Consider the following 22,986-nt stretch of genomic DNA (forward strand, 5'->3'; position numbering starts at 1 on the left):
TTGCTCTCATATACTCTATTAAATGAATTAAATAAATTCTGTTAATTGGATCAGATGGCCTCTTGTGCTCACTCATAACACAAACACAGGATAACAGTCTGAATAATCCCTTTTCCCCCACCTATCCACCCCCTCAGTACCCCGGCCCTGATATCCCTTCACCCACCCTGGATCCTCCTCTAACACCTGGTTTTTCTGAGAAATATAGTCTGGATTTCTCCGAAACCAAAGATTTCTTTCCACAGCACCCTGCAATGCCTCTGAAACACACGTGGCAGTATCATGGCTGCGACCATGTGCTCTGACCCCCTCCCCCTCCCTCTCACAATCCTTTCCTGCCCCCACCCACCCGCCTCTCCTCCAATCCCTTCCGATCTCCCACAGCCCCCCACACCCTCCTTATCATGGCCAGCCCCCGCGTTGCCCCAGGAACGACAACGGGGGCGAGGCCGGCCTCTGCATAGCTCCCAGCCCTGGCGCTGAGCACAGCGAGGCGGGGGCAGGGCAGAGCAGCTCAGCAGCTCACAGCATGGGCGGGGCCGGGGTTTCCACAGTGACACAGGCACCCCGAGAAAAGGGGGCGGGTTGCCTCTCACCGGACCCCAGGAAGTGGTGGGGGGACAGAACCCTGCCTCTGCCTATGACCCTATACCATCTATAGCACCGGTTGTTTACTTAGGAAGGAGAAACGGTACCAGAACATACCAACCACTACCATATAGAGACAAAACAGAAATCTGTAAAATACAGAGACAGTTTGGAAGGTCCAGTGAGATTTTTAAAGGGATGATAAGGGCAACATTCAATTCAAATGAAATGGTACCTAAAGATATCACTGTTTTATTTAAATGTTTACTAACACCTTCAGAATATGAGATATGGGAAAGTAAGTGGAAGTCAGCTTCGACAGTAGTTTTACAAGAAATACAATAGACACCCAGTGAGGCCATAGACAGCGATGGCAATCCTATTACAATGCATCATTTATGCGGTACAGGAGACATACAATGCCCAGACAAACAAACCAGACTGTTATCTAGGTCGGTTTTGGAAACAATCTGTAATGCTGCAGAAAAAGCATTGTACCAGTTACCAATAACTGAGGAAAAGGGCAGCTATATTGTGGGAAACCACAGACTGAGGTATTGTTTATTAAGATATATATATAAAGCTAGGAAACGGATTTGTGAGAAATCACAGACTGAGGATAGGAAACCAAACGTGAGAAAATACAGACGGCTTACAGACTAAGGTATTGTTTAGGAAACAAGGATACGCAAATAGCCTGCGGACACAACATTTGCAAGATAAGGAAACCAAACACTTACATCTGGGGACTGACGATACAAGATAAAGATAACCCCCATTACTCACAGACTGCTTACGTAAACAAAAGGAAACTGCAAGTTTAAACGAAGGAGACCCATCGGGAATTCATGGAAAGAAATGGGATAAAAAGAGGACCAAACAAAAAAACTAATTTCCCAGCATGCTCCTGCTACAACAACTACGTGCAAAGACATAAATATAGCGGGACCCACACGGGAAAATGCCTCTCTCTTAACAAATAAGGGGGAGGGTGGGACTCATGGTGGGGGGGAGAGAAAAATAAAAATGTAAAATGTACAACTAACAAGGTTTGGCAGCCATTAGGCTTACCTCGCCTAGTGACTGCCAAAGGATTTCATTTCAGATCCACTGATTGGAAAGTTATGATAGTGGACCTGTCACACAGCCCACAAGACCGGCAGGCGTACGATATGGAACTCGACAGGGAGTATTTTGTTATTGGGGACACAGCATACACACCTCCAGAGATTGAAATAATTCCCATGACCACTAAAGGAAAAATATCCAGTCTTATGCTGTTGGCACGATGCTTACACCCTCTGTTTTATCTAGAAAAGGGGCAAATTCTGGCACAAGCCATGCCCATCCCAGTAGAAATAACAGTAGAAGGAAAATCACCAGAAGTCTACTGGGCAGAGGTGGTAGGAGAGGATAGACCCTCGATGGCATGCAACCTAGCACATGGGTCAGAGCACCTTCAGGTGGAAGGGGTTCTGGACACAGGTGCAGACATCACAGTAATACCTAAAACCATGTGGCCACCACACTGGGAATTGCAACCTGTGGCAGGCAAACTTCAGGGTATAGGAGGAACTACAATGGCAAAAATTTCAAAAAATGTTCTGCAAATTGAGGGACCTGATGGGAAATTGGCAAGTGTTCACCCATTTGTGGCAGACTATAAGGCTCCTCTGTGGGGGAGAGACACCATGTCCCAGTGGGGAGTCCAGTTAATCATTCCTAAGACACCCCAGGATTTTCGGAAGTAGCCACTGTGGGGCGCCCTGCCCACAAGTTAAAGTGGTTGGATAACACCCCAAAGTGGGTAGCACAGTGGCCTTTGTGTAGTGAGAAACTCGAGGCACTTGAAAAACTTGTGAAGGAGCAGTTAGCTCAAGGGCACCTGCAAGAGACAGACAGCCCTTGGAATTTCCCAGTCTTTGTAATAAAGAAGCCGGGGAAAGACAAGTGGAGATTGCTCCACCATCTCTGAGAAAAAAACAAAATTGTAGAGGACATGGGACCTCTCCAACCAGGCATGCCTAGTCCAGCCATGCTCCCCCTAGATTGGAAATTAGCTGTATTAGATATAAAGGACTGTTTCTTCCAAATTCCACTGCACCCTGAAGATGCCCCAAGGTTTGCATTCTCGGTTCCCACCATCAATAGGGAAGCCCCAATGAAACGCTGTCACTGGAAAGTTTTGCCCCAAGGTCTAAAATCCAGTCTTTTCATATGCCAAGAGTATGTAGCAGCACTACTGTCTACAGTACGTGCAGAGAGAAAGGATGCCATCATCCTTCACTACATGGATGATGTGCTTGTGTGTGCTCCCAATGACTCTATACTCCAATACACGCTTGACCTAGTGGTTGAAATTTTAACCTCTGTTGGATTTCAATTGCAGAAAAACAAAGTTCAAAGAATGCCACCTTGGAGATACCTAGGCCTGGAAATCTCTGCAAGGACTATTGTCTCGCAGAAATTGGAGATCAATTGCAACCCCAGAACACTAGCAGACCTCCACTCGCTGTGTGGGTCTTTGAATTGGGTAAGGCCCTGGCTAGGCCTCACAAATGAGGACCTAGAACATCTCTTCAATTTATTGAAGGGGGAGAGGGAGCTGGCCTCCCCCAGGGAGCTGACCCCAGAAGCAAAGACACCAATCGAAAAGCTACAGAAGGCCTTGTCAGAAAGGCAGGCACATCGGTGTGACCCAAACGTGCCTTTCCAGTTCATTGTTCTAGGAAAGCTGCCACACCTGCATGGGTTGATTTTCCAATGGATCGAGGGGCAGAAGGATCCACTCTTAATCACAGAATGGGTTTTCCTATCGCTCCAAAGATCCAAAACCATCACTAAGCCACAAGAGCTGATAGCAAAGCTGATTCAGAAGGCCCGGGTGAGGTTGTGCGAATTAGCAGGGTGCAACTTTGCATGTATCCACCTCCCAGTCAGGCTTTCTGAGGAGGGAAGGAACTCTCCTGAGTGTCTGACCAAAGGGATGTTTGAGCATTTTCTCCAGAGCAGCGCCAGTCTCCAGTTATCTCTGGACAACTACAAATATCAGTCCATGCCCTGTCTCACAAGTTGTTCAATGAGGAATTCCACCTTATTCCTCAAGAGAAAAGGAGCCGGAGTGCACTCAGGGCTCTCACAGTGTTCACGGATGCGTCTGGGGCTTCCCACACGTCGGTGATGACTTGGAGAAATCCACAGACTCAGCATTGGGAAGCTGATGTTGAGCTTGTGGAGGGATCCCCCCAGGTGGCTGAACTGGCTGCAGTGGTGAGAGCTTTTGAGAAGTTTTCTGAGCCAATCAACTTGGTGACAGACTCTGCCTATGTAGCAGGAGTAGTGTCCAGGGCGGAGCAGGCCGTGCTCAAAGAAATAGAAAATGAACATCAGGTTGCTCTCAAGGCTGATTTATTTAATCTCTCACCGAGAGCATCCATTCTTTGTGATGCACATGAGGTCACACACTGATTTGCCAGGTGAGATTGCAGAGGGGAATCACAAAGCAGACTCCCTTGCTGCACCAGTCAAAAAAGCACGTCTCCCTGATGTTTTCCAACAGGCAAAGCTGAGTCACCAGCATTACCATCAGAATGTGCCAGGTTTGATTCAACAGTTCCAGCTAACATGGAGTCAGGCTCGAGCCATTGTGACCAACTGTCCTAATTGCCAGCTCCAGGCCGTGCCATCGTTGGGCATGGGGGCAAACCCCAGAGGCCTTAGCAGCTGTGAGGTATGGCAGACAGACATCACACACATTCAGAGTTTTGGTTGCCTTGAATGCGTTCATGTTAAGCGTGGTCACATTCTCAGGTGCAGTGTATGCCTCTGCTCATATAGGACAAAGGGCTGTACATGTCAAACAACACCTAGTGCAAGCATTTTCAGTATTGGGGGTTCCAAAAACGATCAAAACAGATAATGGCCCAGGGTATATATCCAAGGAGTTTCTGGATTTTCTCCAGCAGTGGGGAGTGGAACATAAAACTGGCATTGCCCACTCCCCCACAGGTCAAACTGTAGTTGAGCGTGCACAGCAGACGCTCAAACAGGTACTGAAAAAACAAAACAGCTCAGCTCCATGGATGTCTCCACGAGAGAAGTTCTGCAAAGCCATGTTTACCATCAATTTTCTGAACTGCTCATTTGAAAACATGAGTCCACCTGTTATACGTCACTTTAACAGTGGCAAGCAGTTCAAATTGTCTCAGCATCCCCCGGTCTTGATTAGGGATCCAGAAACTTGGGAAACCAAGGGTCCCTATGAACTTGTAACCTGAGGTCGTGGCTATGCGTGTGTAGCTACTCCCTCAGGCCCTCAGTGGATTCCCCAGAAGTGGGTGAAACCTTTTGTCCCCAAGAATCCAAGTCAGACAAAAGGGGACAGGAAGCAAGTAGTGTATGCTTCAAAGAGAAGACCCTGCCGGATGGAGGAAGAAGAATGTTCCCAAGCGTGAATTCCTTCCGGCAGAAACAGAAACTTTAATATGTTCTTAAAATGTTTGTTTTTCCCTTTTAGAGAAAACCTACCTCCCACTCAACCCTGTGATGAACCTCCTCCAAGTTGTCATCCTGCTAATGCTGAACAATCAGACAGCTGCATGGATTGTCCCTCAGCCACGTCAAAATGTCTGGGTGACCCTGGCACAGACACTACAGCAGGAAAACATTTGCTTGTCCACTGCAGCAGCAAAAGACCCTATGTCCACCTGTCTGGTAGGAATTCCATGGCAGGCTGGAGAATTTCCAGCAGTCCTGAAGGAACATAGGTCCAACAAAATCCCAGAGTCAGACACCCCTCGACCACACAAGGATCAGAAGCAAGTTGGGGTGATCCTGTGTCGTGGTTTGACACGGAAAGATAATTTTTTCCGGAAGGAAGAGGTCAATTTAGATATTGACCAATTGAAAGTAGACACGCCTCTGAGAACACAGAGGGGTTGAAAGCAGAATTCCCAGGGGAACTCGCTCTCTTTGGTTCCGGTCAGCGTGCAGTGCAGACCTTCCCCCGCCCAGCCACGAGCTGGGTGGGGGAGGGGAAGCCCCCATGGCCTGAAAGGTAGGCCCCAAGGGTGGTAGAAGGACTGGAACCGGGCTGGCCCCTGCAGATGGAAGGGTGGAAGAAATCTGGGATGTCTCCATTTCCCCCCCCCCCCGGTTTCTCTCCCGAGGGGGAGAGAGAAAGAGACGGCGGCGATCCTGTCCTGTCAGCAATTCCACCGCAAGGAAGGAGAAGCGGGGGGAGCTCCAAGGTGCCCAGTTGTGTGGGAGTTGCTGGATGTCCGGGCATCGAGCCATCCTGGGAGTTTGGACTTTTAACCCTTCCTTGAGAAATGAAAGCTTTGTGAATTTTCCTTTCCCCTCCTCGGTTTGAAAGAGAGGAAGAGGGACACCTTGGACCCTGGGATGGGATGTTGGAAGGAGGAATTCTGGATGGGAGGGGGACAAGGAGTGGCTTTTGGCTGGACTTTTCCGTGTTAGCCACAACCTGAACCAATCTTCTCCTTCAAGAGGAACTGTGTTTTGGGAGGATGCCAGTGAGTCAAGAGACCTGCTTCAGCTGGGAAAAAGACAAAAGTGGAGTGAACAGAGAAAAGGTTAGGGGGTTTGTGGTGGCGGCCCCTTGCCCTGGAAAGGAAAGAGAAGAGAAGAAGATCTCTGTTCTTGAGCCCTCGGCCCCAGGGGAAAATGGGGGGGGACTGTGGTCCCAAACAATGAAAAACTGAACTGTTGTTTTCTCCCCTCTTGGCAGGGCATCCTTGAAAGGAAAAATCCTAAAGGCAGTGACCATCCATGCATTGTGGTGAGAGCACTGTGCATGGAAAGGAGAAGGGTCACCATGGCAAACTTTTCTCTGGGCGGTGCCATGTGTGACATGGAAACACAGGATGTGGAGCTGTGTTTCTTGGGGGGTCTGTGGCACAGGAGAGACTCTGTTCCCTCGATGGACTGAGTATCGGTTGTTTGGAGGGTGGAAACCTGATTGGGGTCCAGATTGTGTCTCACTGTGGTTTGTTGGAGTTGGGTGGTGGGGGGGAGGAATGTTTTGCAAGGTTTTCATTTGGATCTTTATGTGGTTTTTTTTCCCTTCTTTAGTTTTCTCTTTTCTTTTGTAGTGGTAGTTTAATAAAGTTTTTTCCTGTTATTAAGCTTGGGCCTGCTTTGCTCTATTCTAGATTCCACTTCACAGCATTCAAGGTAGGGATCACATTTTCATGGGGGCACTGGCATTGTGCCAGTGTCAAACCATGACATCCTGAAATCCATAGAGGAGTGGTTGCAGGGTTTGCCCAGGATGGCTCAGGAACCCCAAGAGTTAGAGCTATTGGGTTCCTCTCCTGCAGCTTACTGTGTACACTTTGCTGTGCTCCCAAAACCTTCTAACACTGATGAATACCACGTTATAAAACAACACCGTGCAGAGTTCACTGCAAGGAGGTGGTGTCAGAACACGAGCCATATCGGGGCAGACAACCCATCTCACTCCAGCCCCAGAGGTCTCCCTAAGGGATTGTTTTTAATTTGTGGATATAGAGCATGGGCAGGAATTCCATCTCAGCTTTTAGGAGAGCCATGTACAATTGGGACGCTGTCCATATTGACACCCAACCAAACTCTGATTTGTGAATGGACGCACAAAAACAAATCGGCAAACAAAATTCAAAAGAGGAGTGCAGACAATCTGGACCCAAATTGTAACTCAGAAATTTTTCATTGGGCCAAGTAAAAAAGAGTTGCTGTGTCCCTGTTCCTTCCATGGGTCGCAGCAGCCAAAGCTCTAGGTGAATTGGGCCACCTAGAGTGCTGGGTAGTCAAACAGGCAAACTTAACATCTGCCGCCATCAACTCCCTTCTAGAAGATGAGGAAATTACCAGACAGGCCACACTGCAAAATCGTGCTGCAATAGATTTCCTTTTGTTACTGCATGGACATGAATGCAAGGAATTTGAAGGACTTTGTTGCATGGACCTGACTTCAAAGTCTCCAAACATCCATGCTGCCCTTCGAAGCATGAACAGCCTGATTGGACAGGTGAAGAAAGGATCTGAAGATTGGTTTACAGAACTGTTTAAGGGCTGGGGATTCATGGGGTGTGGACATCTATAGTTAGATCAATTTTGTTACTCCTTGTTATTTTGTTCCTTGTAACCTTGGCGTTTGGGATCCTACGTCACTTGATTTTCAAGGCTATCAAGGGTCTCATACCTTCTGCCTCAGAAGTCAGCCACATAGAGCTAGCTAACCTGAGGAGGCCTGACTACGCCACCAACTGTAGGTGGTGGGAAACCCATACTCAGGCTTGAATCAAGCCCAGTGAATTCCTGTAACCTTGTTTAACAAATAAGGGGGAGGTATTACAGTGAGCTCATGGGCACTCTATTTCCCCTTCCCCGGGACCCTGTGACTCTGATCAAGATAACCCTGAACCCCTCCTTCCTGCCCCAATGGGGTTGGCGGAGAGCCAAGGAAGCCCACCCTGTCCAAAGTCTATATAGACCCCTGACATTTCCTGTTCGTCCTCTTTTGCCCTGCTCTCCCCTTGGACATCACAGAATAAAGAGAGCTGAACCAACATATCTCGGGGTAAGAGCCTCTTTTGGAAATCTTTGACATCTCCTGATATTCCTCCCCTCACAGCCTAGGACTTCTGAGCTAGCCTAGGATATTTAGGGGGCTGTGCAAGGGGGGGAACATCATTGCATTACTGAGTTCACTCAATATACAGCACATATATATTTCACTTAGTGCATAAATAAAATGTGGTTTCCCCTTTTAATAGATTAATGAAATAGCATTCTTACTGTAGGAACTCTCAATGAAAAATGAAGTCTTTCTTACAACTGTTTTCTATGAGAAATATGTCTTGATAAAAGCATACTAGGATTTATGAGTATGCAAGAAATATTGCAAAAATAATGTTTGAACACAGATTTTTTTCTTGCATCAGTAGAAAATGCTATTAAGTCAAACTATCCAATCAGACAAAAAAGGTCAAATTTAAAAGGATGTTGTATATTAAAAATTAAAAGTTTACGATTTCATCATATAAGATCAACTTGCTATATAGTACAACCATAGACTCTCCCATTTTAACATATTATAACATCATGCATAATTGAAATCATAATTCTGAACCTCACTCCACTCTGACAATACCTTTTTTACAGCAGTACTACAGGGCTGAAGTCCTGCCTCCTGCTGCTCATTCAAGCTATTACACTACCCTCTCACTTCTCTGAGACAAGTTTTTGTGACCTGTTCAAAGAACCAATTTTTTAAAATCATAAATTATTAATATATATATGTATATATAATAATAGAATCATAGAATCATAGAATGGTTTGGGTTGGAAGGGACCTTAAGAATCATCCAGTTCCAACCCCTCCACCATGGGCAGGTACACATTCCATTAGACAAGGTTGCTGAGACCCCCATACAACCTGACCTTGAATGTTTCCAGGGATGGGATAGCCACAACTTCTCTGGGAAATCTGTGCCAGGGCCTCACCACTCTCACAGTAAAAAATTTTTCCTAATATCTAATCTAAACCTACTCTCAATCTGAAGCCATTCCCCCTTGTCCTGTCACTACATGCTCTTGTAAAATGTCCCTCTCAAGCTTTCCTGTTTGCTCCCTTCAGGTACTGAAAAGTCACAGTAAAGTCTCCTCAAAGCCTTCTCTTCTCCAGGCTGAACAATTCTCAACTCTCTCAGCCTTTCTTCAGAGGAGAGGTGCTTCAGCCCTCTGATCAATCTTGGTGGCCTCCAGGGCAGGTCTCACCAGAGTGAAGTAAAGGGGCAGAATTACTTCCCTTACCCTGCTGACCGTGCTGCTTCTGTTGAAGCCCAGGGTACCATCAGCTTTCTGGGCTGCAAGCACACATTGCCAGCTCATGTCCAGTCTCTCACCCACCAGCACCTCCAAGTCCTTCTCAGCAGGGCTGTTCTCGATCAGTTCATCCCCCCAGTCTACATTAACACTGGGATTTTCCTCTACCCAGGTGCAGCACCTTGCACTTGGCCTTGTTAAAACTTAAGACGTTCTCATGGACCCAGAATTTAAGCTTGTCCAGGTCCCTCTGGATGGCATCTCATCTTTCAGGTGTGTCAACTACACCACTTATCTTGGTGTTGCCAGCATACACGTGGCCATAGATCCATAGATTTTAAAGCCAGAGATCTTAATGATCAGCTTATCTTAGTTTTTTTTTAATAATGTAGGTCAAGAAGTGTTCATTGCCTCTAAAATTCACCCTTAATTCACCTTTCATTAATCTCATGAAGTATTACTGAACTAGAGCAGGTCTTCCAGAAAGACTTTTGATCTATATTTGAAATTATAAGTATTAATCATATTCTAGCGTAACTTTTTCCAATAGTAATTAGTTTCATTATTAAACATTTTGTGCAGTATTCCTTGTCTAAATTTTGATGAGTTGCCTTTTGAGCTTTACCTGTATTGTGGGTTTGTTTTTTTCAGTCAATTTTCTCCCATTTGTTACCTGAGGAGAGGGACGCTGAAAGGAAAGGGTGGTTGACACCCGGGGAGAATGAATGATGGGCAATTAAGATACAAAAGAACTGGTCAACGACCCTTGCATTCCAGTGAAAGCTTCCAGGGAGGGAGGGAGGGCAGGAGTTGGGCACTGGCTTGCTGAGGGGGAACCAGGTGGCTGGGCTGAGATCAGGGCAGTGCACGTGGTTTTTGGTGCTGGACCCTTGCTGCTGGGGAATTCTTGCCCCCACATGGGTGATCTCTCTGCTTGAAGGAGCTGCCAGTTGATGGGGACTTTTCATCACTCGCCATTGCTGGGAAGACCCATGCCTATGTGTCTGGGTGCTTCAGGGGAAACCGGACCCTCCCACACACAACTCCTCCCTCCCTTTATCCGGAGCTGCTGATTTAACTGGAACCTCGGCTGCTGCCATCACCAGGATACCATATCGAGCACGTGAGAACCTGGGGAAAACCATACTCTCCCCCTCCCACCTTCTCTCTCTCCGAGGCTGCCATTACCCCCGGGGAGGCTCAAGGCTTTCATTGGCCACCCTCTGAATCCACTGTGGAGTCGCTGTAGCCTCTCTGCCTTGACATGGGCCAACAGCCCCCCCTGCTTGGTTGTGGTCTTAACTACACCAAAGGGAAACTCAACAGATGGGAAAAGGCTGTCATTGGGTTTTCTTTTTTTTTTTTTTTTCCCTTGGTATTGTTTGTTTTGTCTTGTTTATATATATATAGTCTAGTAAAGAACTGTTATTCCTTTCCCCATATCTTTGCCTGAGAGCCCTGTAATTTCAAAGTCATAATAATTTGGAGGGAGAGGGCCATCTTTCCATTCCAGGGGGTGTTCCTGCCTTCATTGGCAGACATCTGTCTTTTAAACCAGGAAAATGTGCTACTGAAATATCTCTTTACCCTCAGGTAACTTTTTCCCATGCAGGGACCTAACCATAGACAAAGCAGCTCTTAATGTTCTCTAACATGGCTTACCTTGAAGGCAGATTTTCTACATAATGAATAATTTGTCTGGCTCATTTTGAAAACTTTCAGCTACTTCTGGGCTCTCTTCCATTCAAATGTAGTTTATTTTTAAAAATCCCAAACTTCTGATAGGCTTGAGTCTTCAGGCTTTCAAAATGTTCTATGTGAAACAGTCCCCTGCATGTTGGGGAAGTAACAGAAACTTTAATGGCAAGTATTTTTAATCATATATCCCAAATTAAATAGTGGTTATCCCAAATAGTGGGGTTTTCTTTTTAATTGTAGCCATGACATTTTGGAAAAAAATACAAAAATGAGTTGAACGTTTGAAATTATGCACATATAGAGGTTAATTACATTCCTAACATTTCTACAAGTGTTTTAAGTTTTTGTGAAAAAAGTTTTGTACATATATACAAAAAGATTATGAAATATGTCTGATATTTTACATATGCCAACTTTAAAAGAACTCAGAAAAGCTTTAGAAGTGTTTATATTAGACTAGATGCACAAATAGCAGAAGGTAGCTCATATTCAAAGGAAAACAAGAGATAAAATAATGAATTACTGGAACAGTGTATTTCCCTTCAGTAAGAACAGTAGTCAAATAATGAAAATAATGACATTTATGGTAATCCACAGACAGACTTAGACACAGTTGTGGTCTCTGCTACTGTATCACTTGTTTTAGTTCTGTTTATCTTCCAAAACAGAATACTGTAACTAATATAATAATTAAGGGGAATATGGACAAGTTCAAGAAAATAATGGCTTCCAAAATTCACGTTTCCCAGCTGAAATATTTAATTAGTCTGAGGACTTCTTTTCTGTCCTTAATCAGATAGGAAAGTGGGGAGAAATGGATAGTGGCATTAATTATTTTGTTTGTTTTCTGATGTTGATGTGAGGATATTTCAGATGCTATGAGCATCCATTCAATTTCATAAAATAAACATCACATTTATCTTCAGTATTCTGCATGTGCACAGGGTATGCTTATTGACTGACAAATATTTCTTATGATCAGAAAACAAAATATGGGGCCAACATATGGAGCAGAAGCATACATAACATCCATGACTTGGTAAAAATTCAAAATGTTTGGTGTTTATACCAGATTACTCCTTTCTCCCTAAGTTCTCAAAAGACAATTTAGTATCTATTTTTATTTCCTTATTGAATGTTTCAAATGGCTGGTCAAATTATCAATTCCACTCTTTCTCTTCAATACAATCTCTTTATATGAATTAAAAGGTAGTCTGTATACCTCACCTTTCTCATGCACTTGAGATTCTAAACCCCTAAGATACCCTATAGTTGATCTGCCAGTTATGGTACAGACTCAAAAATCTCCCCAAAACCTTGAAAAGCTTACAAATGATTTCTAAAACAGGCACACTCCACTGAGCTAAAAAGCATATAGCAAGTGCTGTATGCTTCCACAAGTGTTAGTTCCATCAGGAAATCAGGACTGAGAAACAAAGCAGAAAGTTTAGATATTTTTTTTTTAATTCAGAAAAAAATATGACAAGACAGAATTTGCAAGAAATTAATTGGCACTTTTAGAACAATTTTTCTATTTAATTAGACACTGTGCTGTTTTTGCCTGAGGTATGGCAATTTTCTTCCCAGTGGCTGATATGGGGCTGTGTTTTGGATTTGTGCTGATGTGCTGGTTTAGCACAACCTGTTTTTTCATAGTGAGGGGGGCAGCTATAGAACTGGCTTCTGTGAGAAGCTGCTAGAAGCTTCCACCATACCCAACAGAGACAATCTCTGATGTCTCTGAAGATGAACATGCTGCTGGCATATTAGAGAGGTTGGTACCGCCTCTGTGATGATGTATTTAAGAAGAAAATTTGAAAGAGCGCAGGCAGAGCTTTATCTAAGGGTGGTGATGCGCCGCTGCCGGGGGCGATCCTGGCAGTGGAGGCTTCTCCTTTTCAGTGTCCCGCATGAAGAGAGGCACTGAATGGCATTGGCACCACAGCAGCTGACACCACCCGTGTGGTGGCGGCCAAGCCGCGTGGCCAGCAGTAGAAATATGGTGAGCAATTCCCCAACACAGAATCTAGACAAAATCAAATTCTCAGTGCTGCGAGATCCTGCAGAAATCTTTGAACTGGTGGAATTTGTTGGCTATGGTACTTACAAGCAGCAGTTTTTTCCTCCTAGTCAGAGAAAGAGGAGGAAGTGAAGACGTGGAAAAAAACATGATGGCACCAAGGTCAGTGGAAAGAAAGAGGGGGAGGAGGTGCTCCAAGCATTGGAGTTAAGATTTCTCTGCAAGCCATGTTGAGGACTATAATAAAACAGTCTCCCTGTAACCCATTAAGTCCATGGGGGGATGCAGAGATCTGCTTGCAGTCTGTGGGAAAAGGTGCTCACGCTGGAGCAGGTGGATGCTAAAAAAGATGTAATCCAGTGGGAAACCCAAACAGAGAGAAGGGGCTGTTACTTCCAGAGACAGAGAAAGAGGGCCCTTGCTTCCACACTAGAGCAGCTTATCCTTAAAAGACTACACCCCATGGACTAGTGACCCATGCAATGGTGGTTTTGGGAAGACTGTTTTGCCTGTGGAAGGGACTCATGTTACAGCAGCTTGGGTGGGACTGCTACTTGTGAAATTAGAACCACGCTAGAGAAGTTCATGGAGAACTGTGTCCCATGGGAAAGACCCCACAGCATAGCAGAAGAGAGAGACTCCTCTCCCTAAACAAACTGAAGAAAGATCTCGAGTGATGAACTTACCAAACACCTCCACACCATCTCCCTGTGCTGTCGGTGGGAAGGAAGGAGGAGTGAGGAGTGGGGGGGGGATGATAAGGTATTTTAAAGGCTAATTTTACTCCTCATTAGTGTCTTTTGACTCTGTTAATAATAAATTTACTTTATTCCTTTAAGTTTGAGCCTGTTTTGCCCTCAGACTGTTTTGTCCTGGTCCTTATCTCAACTCATGATCCCTTCATTACAGTTCTTGTGGGTGCTTGGCATTTTAACCAGTGTCAAACCCCAACAGCTGAACACAGGGTTGATAATACAGAGATGTTTTTGTTATTGCTGAGCAGGGCCTACAAAGAGCCAAAACTTTTTCTGCTTTTCATACTGCCAAGCTGTCGAGGAGGCTGGGAGTGCATGGGATGTTGGGAGGAGACACAGCCAGGACAGGTGAGGCAAACTGACCAAAGGGATATTCCAGACCACATGACATCATGCTCAGTATATAAAGTGGGGGGAAGAAGGAGGAAGGGGGGAAGGAGACATTTGGAGTGATGGCATTTGGCTTCCCAAGTTACTGTTATGCATGATAGGGCCCTGCTCTCCTAGAGATGGCTGAACATCTGCCTGCCTGTGGGAAACAGTGAATTAATTCCTTGTTTTGCTTTGATTGTGTGTGAGGCTTTTCCTTTCCCTATTAAACTGTCTTTATTTCAGCCCATGAGTTCTCCAGCTTTTACCCTTCTGATTCTCTCCCTGATCCTGCTGGTGGGGGAGTGAGCAGATGGCTGCATGAGGCTTGGTTGCTGGTTGGGGTTAAACCACAACAGACACAGAAAAGTGCTAACACTATGCCACTAAGATTTGAACTGTAATGATAGCAGTGGCTAGTCATGTTTGACCTACTTGATACATTTTTACAGAAGAAAAGAAAAAGGACAGAAATTCACTTCAGGGATTCAGAGGCATTTCCAATATCAAATTTTGAATACCTCAGAAACAAAATATAATTGTGTTCCTTTGACCAGTTTTTTAATAATGAGAATAGTTTTCCATACGAGTGTATTGGGTTTATGTGTCAAGGTTTTGTTAGACCTGGCAGTGCAGGGATGGCTTCTGACAGAAGACGCTAGAAGCTGTTCTCATGTCAGAGACAGTTCCAGCCAGCTCCAAGACAGACCCACCACTGGCCAAATCTGGGCCAGTGATGTTGCTAGAGCCTCTGCACAAACATATTTAAGAAGGGATAAAAAAAACTTCACAATGGCAACTAGAAGTGAGAATATGTGAGAAATAAAATTATGCAGCCACTAAGATCAGTAAAGAAAGAGGGGAGCTGTTGCTGTAACAGGCCCCCAGCTGGGTAATAATTAGTATTGACTCCATGATTTACAGAGGGCTGATTAATCTCTTTTTATTATATATATATTATTATTATTAAGAAACTTATTGCTGTTATAGACAGTTACGATACACTGGGACTTAATTGGCCCTGCAATCATAGCACCATCACCCTCAGCTAATTAAGAAACCACCCTTTGGTAAACAAATCTCCATAACACATTCTACATGTTCACAATAACAGGTGCAACAAGCTAAGATAAGAATTGTTTCTCATTCTTTTCTCTGATCTTCTCACAGCCTTCCCCAGAAAGGCCTGGGAAAGTTCTGTGTTGCTCTCTATGGCCAGAGAGCTGCTGCCATAGGGAGCAAGTGCTCCAGGCACCTGAACAGAGATTTCCCTGCAGCCCATGAAGGTTAATAGTGGAGCAGATATTCACCTGCAGCCCATGGAGGACCCCACAATGGACAAGGTGGATGTGCCCTAAAGGAAGCTCCTGTCAGGAATGGTGGCATTTGGAGAGGAGCCCATGCTGGAGCAGGTTTATTGGCAGGACCTGTGACCCTGTGGGGGACCCATGCTAGAGCAGTCCATTCCTTAGGGACTTCACTCAATGGAAAAAAAAAAAAGCCACTCTGGAGCAGTTTGTGAAGAACTGCAGCCAGTGGGCATGCTCACACTGGAGAAGTTAATGAAGGACTGTCTCCTGTGGGTGGGACCCCATGCTAGAGCAGGGCAAGAATATGAAGAGAAAGAAAAGGCAGAAACAAAGTGTTATGAACTTTGCTTATATGTTATGGCAACCCCCATTCCCTGTCCCCCTGTGCTGCTCTGAGGGAGGAAGTAGAAAAGTTGGGAACGAAGATGAACCTGGGGAGAAGGGAGGGGTGGGTGGAAGGTGTTTTTAGATTTGTTCTTATTTCTCATTATCCTACTCTGTTTAATTGGCAATAAATGAAAATAATTTCACCAAGTCAAGTCTGATTTGCCTTTGAAAGTGTGGTGGGTTGGCCTTGGCTGGCCTCCAGGTGCCCACCAAGCTGTTCTAACACTCCTCCTCAGACAGACAGGGGGAAAAAATATGACAAAAAGCTTATGAGTTGAAATAAAGACAGGGAGATCACTCACCAGTTATGGTCAGAGGCAAAACAGACTGTTGAGGAGTGGGATTGAGAGTGGTTTGGTGGGCACCTGGTGGCTAGGCCAACCCACCACAAAGTGTTATTTCAGAAACAATTTGTTTGTAATGAATAAACTAAATATAGCATGCTGATATAGGTATGTGATCTACTGAATAAGCAAAACTAGAAACAAAATATTAGATGCTACAGGGTTTTTTAAATTTAATTTTTAAATGCAATTTAAATTTTTTAACGCAACAAAAGATAATGGCTGAAAGCTAGCGATAAATGAGCAATATAAGCATATGAGGCCAGAATGTAAATGGTGCAAGTGTGTCTGACCTTAGTCTCATGGGGATTTTCTGTAAATCCAGTGGGAGCTGTATGGGGCTCCCAGGGGCAGAACAAATCAGGAGGCAGAGTCTTGGGGGACAGAGGTTAATGAGAGGACAAGACCCCCCAAATCCTCTAAACTTCTACCCCACTAGTTAATTCATAATTGACCAACATTTTTTAACAGTGATAGTACTTGAACATTTGACTGACTGATTAAACAGATTATTCACCTTCTTGTGTTTGGAAACCTAGACTGAATGCCTTTTTCACCAAACAAGTCACTGTGTTCAGAAAAAGATTTGAATAAAAATGTCAGGCCTGTATGATTAAAAGGTCAGACTAGGTGATTTAATTTTCCAATATAACATAAAGATCCATATATCTCTGATTTTTTAATCTGAAACATTTTGTTCATTTTAAGATTAATTCAGCTATAAAAACTGTTCTGCCAGTTACCAGAGGAGTGAGGAAAAAAGGAAAAAAAAATTCCTTTACCTAGAAAGAGGTTGGCTATTTGAATAAATAAAATCTTATTTCAAACTACTTTCCAAAACTCAGCTACTCCAGCTTAAAATAAGGGTATGGAAGCATACACATTTTTATTTTTTTTTTCTCTTAAAAGAACTATACTTCCTCCAAAACTATACTATCAGGATGTGACATTACTATTGGCCCTCCTTATTTGTGGCTGTTATTCTTTTTCTCCCATTCCATTATCAAATGGTTTATTTTAGAAAGGTGTCATGCTTTCTTTTCCATCAGGAGAATGCTTAGCATACTGTATTTAGAACTAAGAGTATTCATTAATGAATTCAGAAGTATTAATTAATTAATTCATTCATATTGGCTTTGTTTTTATTTCCACGTACCTTTTGATGCACACAAGCATGACTGAAATAGGATACATTTTTGAGTCAATAGTTCCTATGGCTAGTGATGACTGATGAATAACAGTGATTGCAGATCAACCCTAACGCTTGCTAGAAAAAACAACTAATATATGGGATTTCTTTCCAGGCTGACAAGCATAATACATTTTTTAATTTATAATAACTAAATGCACATTTTGAAAGTTTTGACGTTAGGAAACATTGATATTACAATGCAAATTTTATCAGAACAATCCTTAAAATATTTACATATAGTAAAAAGTGCAGGGTGATTTAAATTCTATTATTCATAGGGAAGATAATTTTCTAATTTGTCTTTGCTGTAGCTGCTAGTCCTCTGACATTAACCATCAGTAACCCACCCAGATTCATCATTCAAGTAGGATACATGTGATATCATTTCAAATTGCTACAATATATTAATAGAATTATCAGGAAGAGCTAAAATCTTATCAATGTTACAACTAATTTGCTAGTTACAAAAATGTATTTTTTTTATTAGTGACAGTGAATAAAACAAAATGGAATTTTTTTAAGCAGTGAAACAGAACTAAATCCTGATATTGCAAAAGTGTCAGAGGTTATAAAAAGCCCATGCCTGGTTCATTTCTCTTCATGTGAAAATTATCCAAGCTTAATTCAAAATATTTGAATACACTTGATGAGTATTACATTAAGAAGCAGGTCTGGCTACATATTATTGTGATCTCTTAAATTGTCTATACAAGTATGAAAAAGAATATTATGATGGTGCAGGTAGAATTAAGATTAAAAGTGAAATGTACCAAGTAAAAAACAAGAAAAAATTGAATGGGTGTGTTGCTCTAGTTTCCCTTGTTTATTTAAATCTTCTAGTAAATTTAAAGCAGCATGCATTTGATGTCACAGCTTACGCTAAACTGTTTAGGTTTCAATTGACTATTGCTTGTATGAGTTTAACCCTATATATCAAGAGCCTTAAATTAATTAAAGATGTCAAGAACTAATTAGTGTTCTCAAGACTGGTGGCAACCCTTGCTGCAGTGATCCTGCCCTGGTGGAATTCACAATCTTGAGGGATATAGGTCAGGTGAAGAGTAGAGTCAGGACTTTGAATTTTAAGAGAGCAAAATTTCAGTTGTTTAAGGAATTAGTGGATGGGACTCCCTGGGAAACTGCCCTCAGGGATAAAGGAGTTGAACAGAGTCGGCAGCTCTTCAAGGACATTATTCTTAGAGCACAAGAGCTCTTGATTCCCACATGCAAGAGATCAAGCAAGGAAGGCAGGAAACCAGAATGGCCTAGTAAGGACCTCCTGGTCAAACCTAAAGTACGAGAAGGAAATGCACAGGCTGTGGAAACAGGGACATGGGAACATGGAAAGAATATAGGGATGCTGCCCAAATGTGTAGGGATGGGATCAGGAAAGCTAAGGCACAGCTGATACTGAATTTGGCAAGGGATGAGAAGAATGAGAAGGGCTTCTACAGGTACATTGGCCAGAAAAGAAAGATTAAAGAAAATGTATTCTCTTTTCCAGCCTGATAAATAACACAGGAGAACTGGTGACAACTGACATGGAAAAGGCTTACGTACTCAACATTTCTTTTTGCCTCAGATTTCAATGAAAATCTGTCTTCCCACATATCTAAAGCCCCGAACCTCAAGACAGTAACTGGAGGAAAGAAGTCCCTCCTATCATAGGAGAAGATCAGTTCATGACCACCAGAGGGAACCTGAGTGCACACAAGTCCATAGCACCCAACAAGACGCATGCCAGGGTCCTGAGGGAATTGGCTGATACAGTTGCCAAGTCATTCTTCATTATATTTGTCATGGCAGTCAGGAAACGACCCTGGTGACAGGAAAAAGGGAAATATTGTACCCATTTTTATAAAAGGTAAAAAGGGGGACCCTGGAAACAACTGACCAATCTGCCTCACCTCCAGCCTGGTAAGATCATCAAATGCATTTTCCTGAAAAGTATTGAGTCCAGTATTTTTTAGCTTATTCATCAGTAACTTGGATGAAGGGATAGAGCGTGAGAAGAGTATTCTCTTGCACGGTGGGGGTGGAGGGAGGCAGAGATCTCTGAAGCTTGCTCTTGGGGAAAGAGATTTATTGGGGGTGCAGGAAGGTCCGAGCCTCGTGCTCCCAGGCGTAGCACGTGGCTGGGCCTCAGAGGGTGGGGGAGGGGAGAGACAAAAGGAGAAGGGTTCAGGAGAGGGGAAGCCCCAGGAGGGGAAGAGGGGAGAAAGTCCAAGAGAGGAGGAGAGGGCCAAGAGGCCGCATGGCCCCTCGGAGCCCCCTTATCAGGGGCTCCTAGGTGGGCTGGGACAAGGCATGGGCCAATGGGGTTACAGACGCTGATGTTTTAGGGGCAGGTACAGAGGTGTGGGATGAGCCACAATCTTTTGGGGGGTGGGATGGAACAGTCCATTTCACTCCAGGATTCATCCAAGGGTAGAAGTAATATTTGGCTAGCTACGAGAACAATCATATCTATCTATCCTCTGCAACAATAGAGTGCCTTTGTTGCAGGTTTGCTGACCATACAAAACTGAGGGGTGGCAGATACTCCAGAGTGCTATGCTGCCATTCAGAAGGATCTCAACAGACTGGAGAGATGGGCAGAAAAGAACTGTCTGAAATTCAACAAAGGCAAGTGCACAGTCTTGCACCTGGTAAGGAATAACCACAGACACCACTACAGGCTGGGGGTGACCTGCTGGAAAACAGCTCTGTGGAGAAGGACCTTGGGGATCTTGGTGGACATCAAGCTGTCCATGAGCCAGCAGTGCCCTTGTGGCCAAGAAGGCAAATGGTCTCCTGGGGTGCATTGGGAAGAGCATTGCCAGCAGGTGGAGGGAGGTGATCCCGCCCCTCTACTCAGCCCTGGTGAGGCCTCACCTGGAGTGCTGTGTACAGGTCTGGGCTCCTCAGTACAAGAGAAACATGGAGATCCTCAACCAAGTCCTGTGGAGAACTATAAAGATTATTAGAGGACTAGAGCAACTTACTTATGAGTAAATGCTCAGGAAGCTGGGCCTGTTCAGCTTGGAGAAGAGATGACTGAGGTGATCTTACCAATGTAAAGAAGTATCTAAAAGGAGGGTGACAAGAGGATGGGACCAGGCTCTGCTTGGTGGTGCTGAGCAATAGGATGAGAATCAACAGGCAGAAGTTGGAACACAGGAAGTTCCAACTGAACATTAGGAAGAACTTTACTGTACAGGTGACTGAGCATTGGAACAGGTTGCCTAGAGAGATTGTGGAGTCTCCTTCACTGGAGATATTCAAGAACTGTCTGGATACAATTCTAAATAATGTACTCTAGGGCCCTTGCTTGAGCAGATAGTTTGGACAAGTTAACCTCCAGTGGTCTCTTCCAACTTGCCCATTCAATGATTCTGCATATGTCAAAACATGGAAAACAAGGAGGTGATGGGAGACACAGTCATTAGAGACACAGCCAACATGACTTCACCAAAGGCAAATTATGTCTGACTAATCTAGTAGTCTTCTACAATACCGTGACTACATCAGTGGAAAAGGGAAGAATTATGGATGTCATCTACCTGGACTTCTGTAAGGCCTTTTAAATGGTCCCCCAAAACAATCCGGCCACTAAATTGGAGAGATATGGGTTTGATCAATGGACTGTTAGATAGATAAGAGACTGTCTGGATGGCCACATCTGAAGAGTTACAGTCAATGGCTCCATGTCCAAATGGAGATCAGTGACTAGTGGTGTCCCTCTGAGGTTCATACTGGGATCAATACTGTTTAATATCTTCATCAACGTAACACGCAGTGGGATTGAGTGAACCCTCAGTAAGATTCCAGATTACACCAAACTGATTTGGTTTTCTATGTAGCATCCAGAGGGACCTTGACAGGCTTGAGGAGTGGGCCCATGCAAATCTCATGAAGTTCCCCAAGGACAAGTGCAAAGTACTGCACCTGGGTCAGAGCAATCCCCAGTATCAATACAGACTAGGGAATGAACAGATTGAGGGCAGCTCTGTGGAGAAGGACTCAGAGATGCACAGGTGGACGAAGAACTGGCCATGAGCTGGCAATGCGCATTTGCAGCACAGAAAGACAATCACATCCTGGGTTGAATGCAAAGAAGCATGGCCAGCAGGTCAAATGAGGTAATTCTCCTTCCCTATTTCACTCCTGTGAGACCTCACTTAGAGTCCTGCATTCAACTCTGAGGTGCCCAGCACAAGAAAAACTTGTTAGAGTGGTTCCAGAGGAGGGACACAAAGATGATTAGAGGGCTGGAACACCTCTCCTATGAGGAAAGACTAAGACAGTTGGGGATTTTCAGCCTGGAGAAGAGAAGGCTCTAGGTAGTCTTTCCATACTTAGAGGGCTTATAAGAAAGACAGGGACAAAATTTCTAGTAGGGCCTGTAGCAGTAGGACAAGGGGTGAACACTGAAAGAGGGTAGGTTTTGATTTGACATAAGAAAGTGTTTACAATGAGAGTGGTGAGACACTGAAAGAGATTGCACAGAGAAGTTGTGGATGCCCCATACCTGGGAATGTTCAAGGTCAGAATGATCAGGTCTTTGAGCAACCAGATCTAGTGTAAGATGTCCCTGCCCATACTGTGATTGGATTTGGTCCCTTTACGACAAGAAAGATGCTGAGGTGCAGAGAAGGATGAGGAAGATGGTGAAGGGTCTGGAGAGTAAGTCATATGAGGAACGGGGCTGAAGTAGCTGGGGTTGTTTAGCCTGGAGAAGAGGTGGCTCAGGGGAGACCTTATCACTCTCTACAACTACCTGAAAGGAGGTTGTAGCAACATTTTCAGTCTCATACGCATTCTTATGCATGCAAGCATCCCCAGTGAACTGCACTGGTTTTGGCTGGGATAGAGTTAATTTTCTTCACAGTAGCTGGTATGGGGCTGTGTTTTGGATTTGTGCTGAAAACAGTGTTGATAACACTGGGATGTTTTAGTTATTGCTGAGCAGAGCTTACACCCAGTCAAGGCCTTTTCTGCTTCTCACACTGCCCCACCAGTGAATAGGCTGGGGGTAAACAAGAAGCTGCGAGAGAACACAGATGGGATAGCTAAGCCTAACTGACCAAAGGGATATTCCATACCATATGATGTCATGCTCAGCAATAAAACTAGGGAAGACATTGGCAGAGGGGGCACTGCTTGGGGACTGACTGGGCAGCTGGACTGGCTTAGTCAGTTGGTGAGCAATTGCTTTCATTTGCATCACTTGTCTTTCTTGGATTTTATTTGCATTCTCTGATATTTTTTCTTTTCTTTATAATTTTTTTATTCCTATCAGTATTATCACTATTGTTTCCATTTTAAAATTAATAAACTGCTTATATGTCAACCCACGAGTTTTCCCCTTTTTATTTTTCTGATTCTCTTCCCCATCCCGCTGTGTGAGAGTGAGTGCCTGTATGGTGCTTAGTTGCAAGCTGGGATTAAACCATGATAGCACTATATTATTTACATGTACAGAGTTAAACTAAATGTAAATATTTGCAAGACA

The 22,986-nt window shown here is 44.1% G+C and overlaps 1 protein-coding gene across 1 annotated transcript in view; it reads right to left on the reverse strand.

The window, feature by feature from the left end:
* LOC146763004 (transcription factor RFX3-like) overlaps positions 1-22,986 on the reverse strand; it is a 293,397-nt gene that overhangs the window by 130,817 nt on the left and 139,594 nt on the right. The gene's annotated exons all lie outside the window — the stretch shown is intronic.

This window comes from Lonchura striata, chromosome W (genome assembly GCF_050655825.1).
Source record: "Lonchura striata isolate lonStrDom1 chromosome W, ASM5065582v1, whole genome shotgun sequence".
Taxonomy (NCBI): Eukaryota; Metazoa; Chordata; class Aves; order Passeriformes; family Estrildidae; genus Lonchura; species Lonchura striata.